General features: G+C 43.3%; 1 protein-coding gene across 1 annotated transcript in view; it reads left to right on the plus strand.

Moving 5' to 3' along the window:
• The first annotated feature begins 4,562 nt into the window (after positions 1–4,562).
• The window catches only part of smpd3 (sphingomyelin phosphodiesterase 3), a 79,909-nt gene continuing 68,310 nt past the window's right edge, over positions 4,563–16,161 (plus strand). Inside the window, exon 1 of the mRNA XM_085914358.1 lies at positions 4,563–4,756. The gene's annotated coding sequence lies outside the window, so the exon portion shown is untranslated. The remainder of the gene's footprint in view (positions 4,757–16,161) is intronic.

Below are 16,161 nucleotides of genomic sequence, written 5' to 3' on the forward strand. Positions count from 1 at the left end.
ATGTTCTATTAGGGTAGACAATCTCATGTACGTTTTGATGCTCATATCTGTACAATTCCCTTTATTACTTTATATAAACATAACTGCTCAATCAGAACTAACCCTAACCCTAACCCTAACCCGAATACAACATACATAATTGTATGAACACATACAAACACACACACACATAGGCCCCCACACTCAGGTACGAAATGGTCATGTAACAAGTTCCCGCCTTTCTGGGAAGTATAAAAGAAACTGACCTGGAGAAAGAAGCTGTTGTTTCATCTGCAGCCGCGCCATGTGTACTGACTGCCATTAAACAACCCAAGATCTTGCCAATACAGAACCAACTCTATACTCCACATCTTTGCTCTCCTGGCTCAACATCGGACAGCCCAAACAACACGCAACAGTTCTCAATGAAATAGTGGGAATTTTTAGCACTTTGAAATTCTCTATGATTGTCTGTCAGCCAGCTGGTCCTGATCAATTTTAAGTATTAAAAGAACCGGTTGGGGGGGGGGGGGGACGATTTCCCCATGTAAAATGTGCCTGAACAACTTGCTTTATGAACAAATCAGGTTCCACATAAAACTTTCACAAACTACCGCAGTTTCCATCTGCTTATTTACAATAAATACATGTTGATTGAGTTATGTTAATCTACTCAAGACAACCTTCTCACCACCCCTCCACCAATAGTATTAACAGCATGCCTCTAGATGTAATCTGTCCGTATGCCTATAACACTGAGACAAATGAGCACCACAAATCCTTGGGTTTGCAGTGAGACTATTGGAAGCAGGACACTATGGTTACATATGATACATGTATTATGCTACCTTTGTGTCTGTCCTTGCTTGCTCAGTGTCCTATCCTCAACCTTTAAAACACTTTGCGTCTATTCCAATTTAGTGTGAAGATTTTCGAGACAGCCATTCTTCACCTGCATACGTACGTAGTTTGTGCCAATTAGGAACAAACATCTAACCCCTTAGTTTGAGACTGAGCATTCATCTACCACATATAACACACATATACCACAATACACCCTACTTCATTGCAATTGTATATATTACCTTGGTTTCATTGCACTTATTGTTTGGGTGAGGAAGAGAAACTGATTATTCACCTACTGTTCATCGGGAATTTCCCATTTGCATTAGCCAACTACCCCACTGGGCATTAGAGCCCCACAATGGTGTAGGCTCTAAGACCACTATTGTTTTCTTAGATGGCCACTACAGTAATGCAATGAAGAAAACACACCAAAATATAAAATATGCAAAGGACCTAATTGAATTGAGCCATACAACCAGGAAAAAGCTTGCCAAGAGGAAGTGCATTAAAAGTTTAAGAAGAGAATATTTCTAAATATTTATTCAATTAAATAATAATAATAATAAACTCTTTAGACACCACCACCCTGTGCTGTCCAGCCACATTCTCTCATATAGGTTAACAGCAAGAAAAACACAATTCTCATGTTTAACCAAAGCCTCAAAGTATTGGAAATGATCATGAATAAAGCAGCAAAGGAGAAATAGACAGAAGTGAAATGGGAGAATGAATGCAAAGGGTGGAGTCATCGTTGCTAAATGAGGGCTTGTAATGACAAGGCGTCTTGGAGTTTAAAAGGTATAATTACTTCAGGAAGGTTATTCTGAGGGGAATCTGGGAACAGGCCACCCTCTATGCTGAAAATGACTGGGTGGATGTGGATGGGGAAAGTGTGTGTATGTGTGTGTTTAAAAATTAAATATCCATTCCATATACATTTCTATATTACAGTGGGAAGATCAAATTTAATATTTAATCAAAATTGTTTAAAAAAACATTTTTTCTTAAATAGTTTTAAAAAAAATCATAAGTGCTATAAATCAATTCAAAACATTCATTGGTGAATGCTTCTCTGAGTGAAATCCCTTATCCAATGGGGTTTGGAACCTAAAAGAACAAACACTTGCAAAAGGGTCTGAAAGTGGAACCGTCTCATTTTTTGTCAATGCTATGAACAGATTACATGTCTTGCGTTTTAATGGGTCCATCTGCCGAAGGGTATTCAAACACTATTTGATTCTGAGAGAAGTTTCCTGAAGTGCTGAAGAGTTTCTGTACTGCCACCACCAACTATTAACCTGGCGTGCACAAAAGTATAATCATGGTTCGAGAACTGAATCTGTTCAGAGACTCCATTTATGAACGGAAATTTTCTCAACTGAAGCAATACAAGAATATAAACAGAGGACTAGAAAATCTTAGCGTTCCGCTACATACGCAAGTTTCTTCTTTTTGTGTTTGCTGCTTTATTTGATCAAAGATGCATTGTCTTTGGATTGCTTTTACATAAACATACGATATTTTCATCCTTTCCCACCTCATAAGCAGAAAACCAAAAGAGAGAGAGTATTAATGGCAGAGAAGATAAGCGAACTGTTAAGTGCCACAGTTCGCTACATCAAAAATGCCAAGTGGACCGTTTTCTTCAGTGCCAGATGAGAGAAAATAAGAGGCCCAACATATTTTCCTTCTGTACACGCCTATGTGGTTGACCCAAACCAGGAAAAAAAATGTTCCCCAGCAGGCCAAGGAGCAGTGGGTTAGCATAGTGCAGGTCACATACTGTAGTAGGAGGAAGTCACTTTTTAGCCTCATTACTAATCAGACACCTTACTAATCAATCATACAATACAACTACAATCCCCAAACATTCTTGATGTACCCCCCCCCCCCCCAAAAAAAAAAGAAACAATTGGGACACTCAACCATAAGGCAATGAACAATTTGTAAAATAAACTTTTAAGCCAAAGTTGACGCTGCATTCCTCACTAAACGGCAGTTAACCATGCATGTCATTTCTTCCAGCCAATCAGCATCACTGCTAACCCAACCAACCCTTAGCCATGTGTAAGGCCCCAAACATCTTCATTGTTTGCTTGTCTCTTCTTTATCCATCCATCCATCCATCCATCCATTGATTGATTGATTGATTTCACTTTATTTCTTCACACCATCATTAATCATTGTTACATGTACATATACATGTACGTATCATGATATTTTGATAGCATAAGGAAAAGGGTCCCCGGATGAAGCTAAGTATAATCCATCCATCTGTCCATCCATCCAGCCATCCACCCACCCATCCGTCCATCCAGCCATCCACCCAAACCGATCCATCCATCTGTCCATCCTTCCGCCCCTCAGTCCATTCATCCACCCATCCATTCATCCATCCGTCCATCTGTCCGTTCATCAGTCCGTCTGTCCGTTCATCCACCCATTCATCCGTCCATCCGTCCAGCTATTCATCCATTCAACTCATCCATCCATTCATCCATCCATCCTCCATCCATTATCCAAACCGCTTTATTCTAACAAGGGAGGCTGGAGCCTATCACAGTGGTCTTTGGGCAGGAGACGCAGTACACCCCAAACAGGTCGCCAGCCAGTCACAGGGCATATATACCATTCACACTCACAACCACACCTAACTACACCCACAATGTAGAGTGCTCAACTCACCTACCATTCTGTTTTTGGATTGTAAGTGGAGAAAACTCACTCAGGCACGGGGAGAACATGCAAACTCCACACGGGAACCCACTACTTCTACATTGTGAGGCGGACGTGCAAACCAGTGTTCCAGTATGCTGCCCTCTCCTTTGTCTTTGAATATTGATCGACGCAGCAATTTAAAAACAAAAAAAGTTCATGCACATGACCTCATCCAATACAAGAGTTGCGCCACATATTTTGCCCTAAAAGATATTCACTGACTGACAATCGTTAAAAATGGATCTTGCTGTTCCAAAATTATTGTTTTAGCATTTTCTCATTGCTATATATTTTTGAGCCCACATTAGTGACCTCTTGACTTTGAGTGGGAATTTAGACTGTTATTCAGAAGTGTGTATGTTGATGTTCAATGTTAGTATCTAATCTGAAATTACAACTTTACATAATTCATCATATAATTTCTGGTCATACTAAATATTTGTTCTGCCAATGTGTATTATGGTCTTAAAAAATTTAACGTCATTACGTTAACTTACAAAAATAAAAAGTTTTTACGATAATTAAGCCCTCATATTATGAGCATAAATGCAAGGCTGTGTGAAGACGTGTTGAAGCTCACAACAAGCAAGATCAATAGTTATTGCTTTGGCACACTAACACCATCATGCATACAGGATGAGCAATTTGATTGGGCTATTGGTTATCTGCTTTCGTGCAACAACTGCACAGACTCAAAATGTTTCTTTTGTGTTGAATGATATCTGGGAACCACAATTGTAGTTACAATTTAAACATCACCCAACTGATACATAGCAAGTCTCTTAAGAGCAACAGTGCGTTTATTCTCAATAAATTAATTTAACTTTAAAGTAGCATTAAAAGTTTAGATTTGCTTTTAGTGTGACAAATGATAGAAATAATCATTATAGCCTTTTAGTTTAGTTGCTTTTGTTAATGGTTCAAGATCGCTGCCTGGGATGTCAACGTGGGAGTAGGCGCGGCGTCGTGGCTTGGGAGTGACGTCATTCGAGAGCTGTTCAAAGCCGTACGGTGCTGAACAGATATCGCTCGTCGTCTTTCTCATTCGCTCAGTCTCGCTGGCCAGACTGCTGGTTCGGGAAGGTCGGGTTCCCATTTGCTCACTGATCTTTTCATTGGGGAGACAATACACGTGCGCGTACGAGGACCCCAGCCAACAGCACGGTGCACACCTTGCTTTCAATGTATGTAGGAGAAATTCCCGATACGTACGGTAAGTCATGTTCTCTTTCTAGTGCTCTTTTCACCTAAGCATAATAGATTGCTGGTGATGAACGGACTATTCTTTCACAGTGGAGTTGAGCCCGCGCTTAGCTGCGTGTTTAAAGGCATTTTGCAACGTGTCTATGATCACCGGTCTTCTAGCCGCGCCTAAGGCTCAGCGTAACCGCCGGAGCTTTTTGTATCATATTTGCATGACCCATCTCGCTCCCAGTCTCTCTCACTAGCCTCCCCCCACCCCACCCGCGCGCGCTCCAAACGTCCCCTTTCTTGTGCGTGGGTACAGTCAAGAGATGACCAGAGACTGCGATCACAATAATATTTGTCTTACTCTGAATCAGAGTCATGATCAGAGTCACAGTAATATGAGTAAGACAAATATTACTGTGCTCACTCATGTTATTTTGGTTTCCATAAGCACATGATTAATTCGATTCGGGGGGAAAATGCCCTCACCTCGCGATTGAAAAAAAATTGGCTCCTCCCCTGTTATTTTTGTGATAAACAGTAAGAAACCATCCATCCATCCATTTTCTGAACCGCTTTATCCCCACGGGGGTTGCGGGCGTGCTGGAGCCTATCCCAGCCGTCATCGGGCAGCAGGCGGGGGACACCCTGAATTGGTTGCCAGCCAATCAGAAGGCACACAGAGACGAAGAACCAGCCGCACTCGCACTCACACATAGGGGCAATTTGGAGTGCTCAATCGGTCTGTAAAGCATGTTTCTGGGATGTGGGAGGAAACCGGAGCACCCAAAGAAAACCCACGCGGACATGGGGAGAACATGCAAACTCCACACAGGGAGGTGGATTCGAACCCGTATCATCCTAACTGTGAGACGTACGTGCTACCCAGTGCGCCACCGAGCCGCCATTAGTCAAGTCAAGTCAGGTTTATTTGTATAGCCCTAAATCACAAGCAGTCTCAGGACTTCACATAGACAATCCATTGACAATTATTCTTAAAGCATCCCCTGATCTTGAGCTCCCGAAAGGGCAAGAAAAAACTCAATAAAACCCTACCAGGGGAAAAATGAGAAACCTTGAGAAGGGACCACAGATGGAAGGATCCCCCTTTCAGGATCACCAGGCTGCAATGGATGCAAAGAGGGCACATAAAATACATATGGAAATCAAAAAGTGGATGTCCAGGCCAAAGCGAAGAGGTGTCGAAGGAGCCCTCGATCGTACTGGCAGTGTCTTCGAGAAGGCTAATCTGCTCCCTCATCCTGAATTTGGTCCACGAGAATCTAGATAGCCGCTGTCAGCTTGGGTGTCACCAAACCTTCTAGTGCTGGGGAGCGGTGGGGGAAGTGGGGTCAGGGAGAGGGAGCAATAGCCAACTCTAGCCGAATCGGCCACTACAGGTATCATAGAAATATGCCTTTAAACGTGTCTTAAATGTTTCTACTGAGGTAGCAGTTCTAATATCCATTGGTAGGGCATTCCAGAGCTCTGGAGCCCGAATAGAAAATGCTCTAGACCCTGCAGACATTTTCTTGGCCCTGAGTGTCACTAAAAGACTAGCGTTTTGAGAACGAAGGTTAGGGACGGAACATAAGGAACAACTAGGTCGACGAGATATGAAGGCGCTAAGCCATACAATGATTCATAGGTTAATAGAAGAACCTTGAAATCACATCTTAAATGGACCGGGAGCCAGTGTGAGTTGGCTAATATTGGGGTAATGTGATCAAATTTTCTTGTCCGCGAGAGCAGCCTTACAGCAGCCTTTTGTACTAACTGTAGACTTTTGATGCTGGACTTGGGAAGACCAGAGAATAATGCATTACAGTAGTCCAGGCGCGACGTGATAAATGCATGTATAATAATTTCTGCATCACCGGTCGAGAGCATTGGGCGATCTTAGCAATATTACTAAGGTGAAAAAACGCAAAGTAAGAAACTATTAAGTGTAAATATTTATTTTCCTTCCCTCCAGAAAATATAGTCTGTACTTTAGTCACCAATTTCGTATATATTATAATGCTAGTAAGCCTCTAAAAGGGTAGCAAAAAAAAAGTCCTGTGTAGGTCTCACACTTTTCCAAGTTCCTATTATATAGGTCACAGTACCAGTATAACCATGACGTACAACCTAAGACAGTTTTTGTTTTAGTTTGTATATGCTTAGATCTCAATGTCTCTGTTGGAATGGTAGCATCACCTTCATATCTCAGGACAGTTGTCCGTGTAGTCTTGGGTGAAAAGTGTACATTTTACGGAAATGGCAGCAATGAAAGCATGATCAGTATAATGACAATAACTTTAGTATAAAAGGAATGGAATGGTTTTGCTGGGGGGAGGGGTCCTATAGATCCGACGGGCCTGAAGCCCAAATCTTTAATGATTATAGTGGGTTATTACAAGGGCTTTTGATAACCAGGATAATTGCTTTTTATACTGATGATAATAATGGCTGTAGGACACTATTCCTGAAGACAAGCAGAAGGCTATGATATATGCTGACATTTCTCAACCATGAAGAGACTAACCTTTACAGGCTGTCATGTACTGTGCAATGTGTGTGTGTTCTCATCAAAACTCTGAGGTGTCCTCATGCACATGTACAAATTTTGATGGAACTTCAATAACATTGCAATTAAAAACTCTCAGTAGGTTCAACATTATACACCGGTAAACCGCATTAAAATTACACAGGGCATTTTAAAATGTTTTCGAGCAACATGGGGCATAAGACAAGGACATTATGTTATTGTAATAATAATATTAACAATATTAATAACAATATTAACAATATCAAACCATTTTTAAGCATAAGCAAAATTAAGGGCAAACACATCAACTGGCGGCCTGGGGGCCAAACCTTCTCTGCAGAACAGTTCAATCTGTCCCGCGACTAGATTCCATAATTATGAGGATCAAAGAGAAAATATCATGTGGTCCACACTAAAGCAACTAAAACCAGCAACAACTGAGCCTATAAAGGCTAATAATACCTTCAGTGTTGTAATGAAATGAAACATATACAAATAATGTTTTGCCAAAGTTAGATTTTTATTTAATTATTGTTTGAGGGTCTGGCCCCTAAGGTGACTGTCCGGTATAGTTGGTGGCTCCCGCCACACAACATCTTTAAAATAGAATAAGAAGACAAACCTTGAAAATATATGTAGTATATTAACAGTAACAGTATATGGGCATAACATGACCATGTCTACAGAAGTGGTAAAAGTACTGAGTTTCGAAAGTTATCCTTTAGTGTCCAGCAAACTGGTAATGAAGCAGACAGGTTGTATGGAGACCCATGACACCTGATAGTGTAGGGTCTGGTATCTGCAGTGCATCCGTACAGTAAATGTGGAATGTGTCGTATAAAATGATCATGCGTACTAAGGCTATTGTCTGCTCAACTGCAAATTTTATATTAGCCAAGTTACACTTTTAAGTAGTGATGGGAAAATGAAGCTTCATGGACCAGTTGTATTCTTTGGCTCCTCTAGATGGCAATGTTGGTTTGAAGTGAGGGTTTTAAGAAACGGCAAGTCGGTGGGCTTTCAGCTCTTCGGTTTACAGAGAGTGCCATCTAGAGGTCTAAGTAAACACAACAACGGGTTCATGAACCATCTTGAAGCGTCATTAGGCCATCATTACTTTTAAGCAAGGGACGATTCTCGACCTTTTATGAGGAAGAACCAGGTTTACTTGTGTTTGGTTCATGAAAGGATGCTACTGAAATTAGTGGTGTGTTTTACTTCCCTGTGGATATATTCTAACTTCTAACTTCTTCATAACAAGATCAGAGAAAAATGTTCCCGAAAAGCCATTTTAGTGAGATAGATGTCATGTCATGTCTTTCAGTGGATAATACTTGGGAAACATTTTCTTTTTGTGGTCTGATATCATTCACTCAAATGCCCACATATGTATGTCGTCAAAAGAACTGTCTTTTACTTTCCAATATTAGAAAATGAATAGTTAAGTAATAGGGCGGCTCGGTGGGCACTGGTTAGCACGTCCGCATCATAGTTAGGAGGGTGCGGGTTCGATTCCACCTCCGGCCCTCCCTGTGTGGAGTTTGCATGTTCTCCCCGTGCCAGCGTGGGTTTTATCCGGGCACTCTGTTTCTTCCCACATCTCAAAAACATGTTTGGTAGGCCAACTGAGCACTCCCTAAGTGTGAGTGCGAGTGCGACTGCAAATGGTTGTTCATCTCTGTGTGCTCTGCGATTGGCTGGCAACCGGTTCAGGGTGTCCCCCGCCTACTGCCCGATGACTGCTGGGATAGGCTTCAGCACGCCTCCGCCGCGACCCCCGTGGGGACAAGCGGTATAGAAAATGGATGGATAGTTAAGTCATGTGAACACTGAGAATGAAGTGTCATTCGTTGAGGTCTTGACAGAGCAAGAGCCCATCTAATGTTATCCAGTCTGATATGTTTTCGAATTTGGGATCTCTTGTAAAATTTTGGTAATAAGAGCAAATGGAGCAAGTTAAATAAACAATGTAGTAAATGCATATAGTACTATGCAAATGTCTTGTTTTTATAGTACCAATCTATAATGAAACGTTTAAAGCATTGTGTCCTAACCACTTCTGAGCAATGAACTCCTTGAAATCTCATAATTTAATGGCATTTTAATTTCTTATTGCATGTGTATGGGTATGTATGTATGTACTTTGTATGTATGTATGTATGTATGTATGTATGTATGTATGTATGTATGTATGTATGTATGTATGTATGTATGTATGTATGTATGTATGTATGTATGTATGTATGTATGTGTATGTAGTATGTGTGTGTGTATGTATGTATGTATGTATGTATGTATGTATGTATGTATGTATGTATGTATGTATGTATGTATGTATGTATGTATGTATGTATGTATGTATGTATGTATGTATGTATGTATGTATGTATGTATGTATGTATGTGTATATGTGTATGTAAGTGAATATATATACGTTTTGGTACTTTATTATTTTATTACTATTTTTTTTTCTTTTCTCCTCTTCTTCCCTGTTATTCACGGGAAAGACAACAATAAGGAAAAGTAATGCTATTAGAGGTAATTGCAAATCTTATTTTCTGTTTTAAATTCGATAGGGGGTGGGATTAAATACATTTTATTTCTTCCCATTCCTTTTCAAACTGGTAGGCTCTACCACTTTTGTGCAGTGGATTGCTTTCTGTTTGTATTTGTTTGTACAGAGTCATAGTTTTAATGACTTTCACCTTGCTTGTGCTTTTGAGTGTATGTGTCTTCATTTGATTGGTTATGTGTGGTTTGCCTGTTTGAAACGAATTAATTCATCATTATCATCAATGAACGAGCAAGGTTCTGAGAGGTCCACTTCAAGGCGAAGATGCTTTGAACGTACCGTAAACAGTATGTGCCTGCTTTGACCCCCTCCCGATTGTCTACACCACATCATGTCGAGATTGTCAATGCATCATTAGCAGGCCACGGGAATAAGAGGAAGAACTTTTGGTTGGCCATGACTGAAGCTGTGGTCACTCCCTTATCGGCACAGACATCCTTATCTCTGATCCTACAGCCTGTGCTTGTCTGTGTGTTCGTAACATCTGTCTCCGAGTTACCCCACCCGACATGCAGGAATTATCGTAATTTTCGGACTATAAGTCGCTCCGGAGTACAAGTCGCACCAGCCATAAAATGCACAACAAAGTGAGAAAAAACATTTATAAGTCGCACCGGAGTATAAATCACACTTTTGGGGCAAATTTCTTTGTCAAAATCCAACACCAAGAACAGACATGAACCAGCAACAACAAGCTAAACAATACGGTATGGTAACGTGACATATACACAAACGAGGAGCTGAGAACGGGCCTGACGTAACATTCAGAGTTATTCAAGTAAGTATTAAATAAATAACACGTTTATCAAACCATCTGTGTCACTCTAATTCATTAAATCCATCGATCGTCCTTTATGTAAACAATGCCGCGTATATGCCGCATATGCTGACGTCGGACCCGTTGTTAGTTGCATTTCTAATTATTCCACAGACCCATATAATGATATATAAAGTATATTTCAAATAACTATCATATTACAACAATATTATCAAACCATCTGTGTCACTCCAAATCATTAAATCCATCGATCAAATTCCTCGTTCTTTATGTCAACAACGCCGCGAATGCGCTGCAGAGATCTAGTATATAAATAACTATGTTGTAGCGTTAACAAAGTACCAGGAAAGACGTAGGTTTATATAACAACAATATTATCAAACCATTTGTGTCACTCCAAATCGTTAAATCCATCAATCAAATTCCTCGTTCTTTATGTCAACAACGCCGCGCGTGCGCTGCAGAGATCTACTATATAACTATGTTATAGCGTTAACAAAGTACCAGGAAAGACGTGGGTTTATATAACAACAATATCATCAAACCATCTGTGTCACTCAAAATCATTAAATCCATCAATCAAATTCCTCGTTCTTTATGTCAACAACGCCGCGCGTGCGCTGCAGAGATCTACTATATAACTATGTTGTAGCGTTAACAAAGTACCAGGAAAGACGTGGGTTTATATAACAATATCATCAAACCATCTTTGTCATTCAAAATCATTAAATCCATTGATCAAATTCCTCGTTCTTTATGTCAACAACGCCGCGCGTGCGCTGCAGAGATCTAGTATATAACTAAAATTATGAATAGAATCGGTGACAAAGGGCAGCCTTGGTGGAGTCCAACCCTCACTGGGAACGAATCCGACTTACTGCCGGAAATGCGAACTAAACTCTGGCATCGGTGATACAGGGACCGGACCACCCTTATCAGTTGGCTCGGCACCCCTTACTCCCGAAGCACCCCCCACAGAACCTCCCGAGGGACACGGTCAAACGCCTTCTCCAAGTCCACAAAACACATGTGGACTGGTTGGGCCAACTACCATGCACCCTCAAGGATCCTGCCGAGGGTGTAGAGCTGGTCCACTGTTCCACGGCCAGGACGAAAGCATCACTGTTCCTCCTGAATCCGAGGCTCGACCTCCCGACGGATCCTCCTCTCCAGCACCCCTGAATAGACCTTACCAGGGAGGCTGAGGAGTGTGATTCCCCTGTAATTGGAACACACCCTCCGGTCCCCCTTCTTAAAGAGGGGAACCACCACCCCAGTCTGCCAATCCAGAGGCACCGTTCCCGATGTCCACGCAATGCTGTAGGCGTGTCAGCCATGACAGCCCAACAACATCCAGAGCCTTTAAGAACTCCAGGCGGGTCTCATCCACCCCCGGGGCCCTGCCACCGAGGAGTTTTTTAACTACCTCAGTGACTTCGACCCCAGAGATTGGAGAGTCCACCTCAGAGTCTCCAGGCCCTGCTTCCACAATGGAAGGCGTGCCGGTGGAATTGAGGAGGTCTTCGAAGTATTCCCCCCACCGACTCACGACGTCCCGAGTCGAGGTCGGCAGCACACCATCTCCACTGTAAACAGTGTTGACCGTGCTCTGCTTCCTCCTCCTGAGACACCGGATGGTGGACCAGAATTTCCTCGAAGCCGTCCGGAAGTCATTCTCCATGGCCTCGCCAAACTCCTCCTACGCCCGGGTTTTTGCCTCAGCAACCGCCAAAGCCGCGTTCCGCTTGGCCATTCGGTACCGGTCAGCTGCCTCCGGAGTACCGCAGGCCAAAACGGCCCGATAGGACCCCTTCTTAAGCTTGACGGCATCCCTTACCGCCGGTGTCCACCATCGGGTTCGGGGATTGCCGCCACGACAGGCACCAATAACCTTACGGCCACAGCTCCGGTCGGCTGCCTCAACAATGGAGGCGCGGAACATGGTCCACTCGGACTCAATGTCCCTCGGAGGGGGGAGTTGAAGCTCTTCCTGACAAGGGATTCTGCCAGACGTTCCCAGCAGACCCTCACAGAGCATTTGGGGCTGCCAGTTCGGACCGGCATCTTCCCCCACCATCGGAGCCAACCCACCACCAGGTGGTGATCAGTTGAGAGCTTTGCCCCTCTCATCACATGAGTGTCCAAAACATGCGGCTGCAAATCCGATGACACGACTACAAAGTTGATCATCGAACTGCGGCCTAGGGTGTCCTGGTGCCAAGTGCACACATGGACACCCTTATGCTTGAACATGGTGTTCATCATAAAAAATCCGTGTCGAGCACAGAAGTCCTACGATAGAATACCGCTCGAGTTCAGATCTGGCGTTCCTCCCAATCACGCCCTTCCAGGTCTCACTGTCATTGCCCACGTGAGCATTGAAGTCACCCAGTAGAACGATGGAGTCCCCAGAAGGAGCGCTCTCCAGCACTTCCTTCAGGGACTCCAAGAAGGGTGGGTACTCTGAGCTGCTGTTCGGTGCATAGACACAAACAACAGTCAATCGTTGGTGTAGAGAGAGAAGAGCAGTGGGGAGAGGACGCACCTCTGAGGGGCGCCAGTACTGGTGGTCCTGGTGCCAGATGTGATGCTCCCCAGCCTCACACGCTCTCCTGTTGGTCGGGAAGCTGGTGATCCAATGACAGGTGGAGGCAGGCACCGCGAGCTGGATGAGCTTCTATTGGAGGATGTCAGGAGCAATGGTGTTGAACGCCAAGCTAAAATCCACAAACAGGATCCTGGCGTACGTTCCTAGGGTGTACAGGTGGTGCAGGATGTGGTGCAGTCCCATGTTGACCGCATCATCCACCGACCTGTTTGCCTGGTAGGCAAACTGGAGGGGGTCAAGCAGGGGACCCGTGACATGCTTCAGGTGGTTCAGCACCAACCTCTCGAAAGATTTCATGACCACAGATGTCAGAGCGACAGGTCTGTAGTCATTCAATCCTGTGATGGTGGGCTTCTTGGCCACTGGAAGGATAATGGAGCTTTTGAAGCACGAGGGCACCTCACACAGCTCCAGGGAGTGGTTGAAGATCCGTGCAAAGGTGGGCGCCAGCTGCTCAGCACAGACTTTCAAGCAGGAGGTCCCCAAAACAGGACTGGTTTTACAGGTGGAGGCCATTTCAAGCTCCTCCCTCTTGATCTTTTTTAACTGTTTTTCCACAAGTGTTGGCTTTAGCAAGACTCATTATCACAACTGGAAGCATGAGGCGATTTCTTAACCCTCCTGAAGTTGCGCAGATTGTCCAACTCCTCCAGGATGACACATCCATGCGTGCTGTTGCAAGATTTGATGTCTCCCAGTACAATCTCCAGAGCATGGAGGAGATTCCAGGAGACAGGCAGTTACTCTAGGAGAGCTGCACAGACTGTCCTCATCCCATCAGCAGGACCGATATCCGCTGCTTTGTGCAAGGAAGAACAGGTTGAGCACTGCCCGAGCCCTACAGAATGACCTTCAGCAGGCTACTGGTGTGAATGTCTGCCCAAACAGTCAGAAACAGACTTCAAGAGGGTGGCCTCAGGGCACGACGTCCTGTAGTGTGCCCTATGCTTACTACTCAGCACCGTGGAGCTCGATTGGCATTTGCCATAGAACACCAGAATTGGCAAGTCCGTCACTGGTGCCCTGTGCTTTTCACAGATGAGAGCAGGTTTACCCTGAGCACCTGTGATAGACGTGAAAGGGTCTGGAGAAGCCAAGGAGAGCGCTATGCTGCCTGCAACATCATTCAGCATGACCGGTTCGGTGGTGGGTCAGTGATGGTCTGGGGAGGGATTTCCATGGAGGGACGACAAGACCTCTACAGGCTAGAAAACGGCAGTCCTGCCATTAGGTATCGGGATGAAATTCTTGCACCCATGGTCAGACCCTACGCTGGTGCAGTAGGTCCTGGGTTCCTCCTGATCCACGACATTCTCGGCCTCATGTGGCAAGAGTATGCAGACAGTATCTGGAGGATGAAGGAATTGACCCAATTGAATGGCCCTCACGATCACCTGATCTAAACCCGATAGAACACCTTTGGGACATAATGTTTCAGTCCATCAGACGCCGCCAGGCTGCTTGTTAGACTTTGCAGGAGCTCACTGATGCCCTTAGACAGATCTGGGAGGACATCCCACAAGACACCATCCGTCGTCTCATTAGCAGCATGCCGCGACGTTGTCAAGCATGCATGCAAGCATGTGGGGGCTACACAAGATATTGAAAAGAGTTTTGAATTGCAGAAATTGAATTTAGGAAAACTGGACGAGCCTGCCACATCATTTTTTCACTTTGATTTTTGGGGTGTCTATATACTGAGCCCTCTGTAGGCTGAAAACCTTTATTTCCATCAAAAGATGTGGCATCCTTTTGTTCCTGAGACATTAAACTGTCCATATCAGGATAGATATCCAACTTTTATTTTTTCACCATTGTGTTTTCAAAGTGTTTCTTTAAGTTTTTTGAGCAGTGTATATTGCAGCGTTCACAAAGTACCATGAAAGACGTGGGTTTATATAACAATATTATCAAACCATCTGTGTCACTCCAAATCATTAAATCTATCAATCAAATTCCTCGTTCTTTATGTCAACAATGTCACAGATCTAGTATATAACTATATTGTAGCGTTAACAAAGTACCAGGAAAGATGTGGGTTTGGTAAACGGCTCTTTATTTAACAAAACAAGATTTCAACGAGCCAACAACTACTGAACTGTAACGATAAAAACATATACAAGTTGCTACACGAAATAAAATATATCAAATAACTTTAACATAAATAAGTTTTTCAAACCTTGTATCACTCCAAATCATTATATCGTTCAAACGTGGGGCCCTTCGTCATCTTCGTCATCCCGTGATCAAATCCTTTGTCCTTTAAGTAAACAACCGCCGCACGGTGCCGGTGACATCACTTGCAGTTCAAATGACAGCAATCCCTTGCTACGTTGCGCTTCGTTTTTCGCGGTTTCACTACATCGCGGATTTTTGAATTTTGAAAATTTGTGCAAAAATTCACATATAAGTCGCTCCTGAATATTAGTAGCCCCCACCCCCCACCCAAACTATGAAAAAAACCTGCAATTTATAGTCCGAAAATTACAAGTACATCGTTTGCGAAAATAGAGCCCTCTTGGTCTGCATTCTACAACAGTCACTTTGCATGGTCTAAATAGCTGTTTTGTTCCACTCATTCCACCCACCATGTTTGTTTGCATTTGCTATGTTTGTCTATCCCTGACCAGTGGTGTTCTCTATGTTTGCCACCATGTTTGTGCTCTTTTTTTTCCTCATTAAGACATGAGGTACAGGAGAGGTTGCTTGGAGCAGTTTTGTTCTTCTATGTTTGAAATCAACATTTATTCAGAGCAAAAATTACATTTTCCACCGACCGTATACTGTGACCGAATGGTTATCTTGTACATCTTGACAAGGAAGTGCCACAATCCCAATTGATCCAACTGTACTTTGATCTTAACTGTAAAAATAATTTCATAAGGACAAATATGTATTCCTCTCAAATGTCAGTCTTCTCAGTCACCTTTGCAATTCCATTT

This window comes from Syngnathus leptorhynchus, chromosome 6, assembly GCF_054491065.1.
Source record: "Syngnathus leptorhynchus isolate UIUO chromosome 6, UIUO_Slep, whole genome shotgun sequence".
NCBI classification, from domain to species: Eukaryota; Metazoa; Chordata; class Actinopteri; order Syngnathiformes; family Syngnathidae; genus Syngnathus; species Syngnathus leptorhynchus.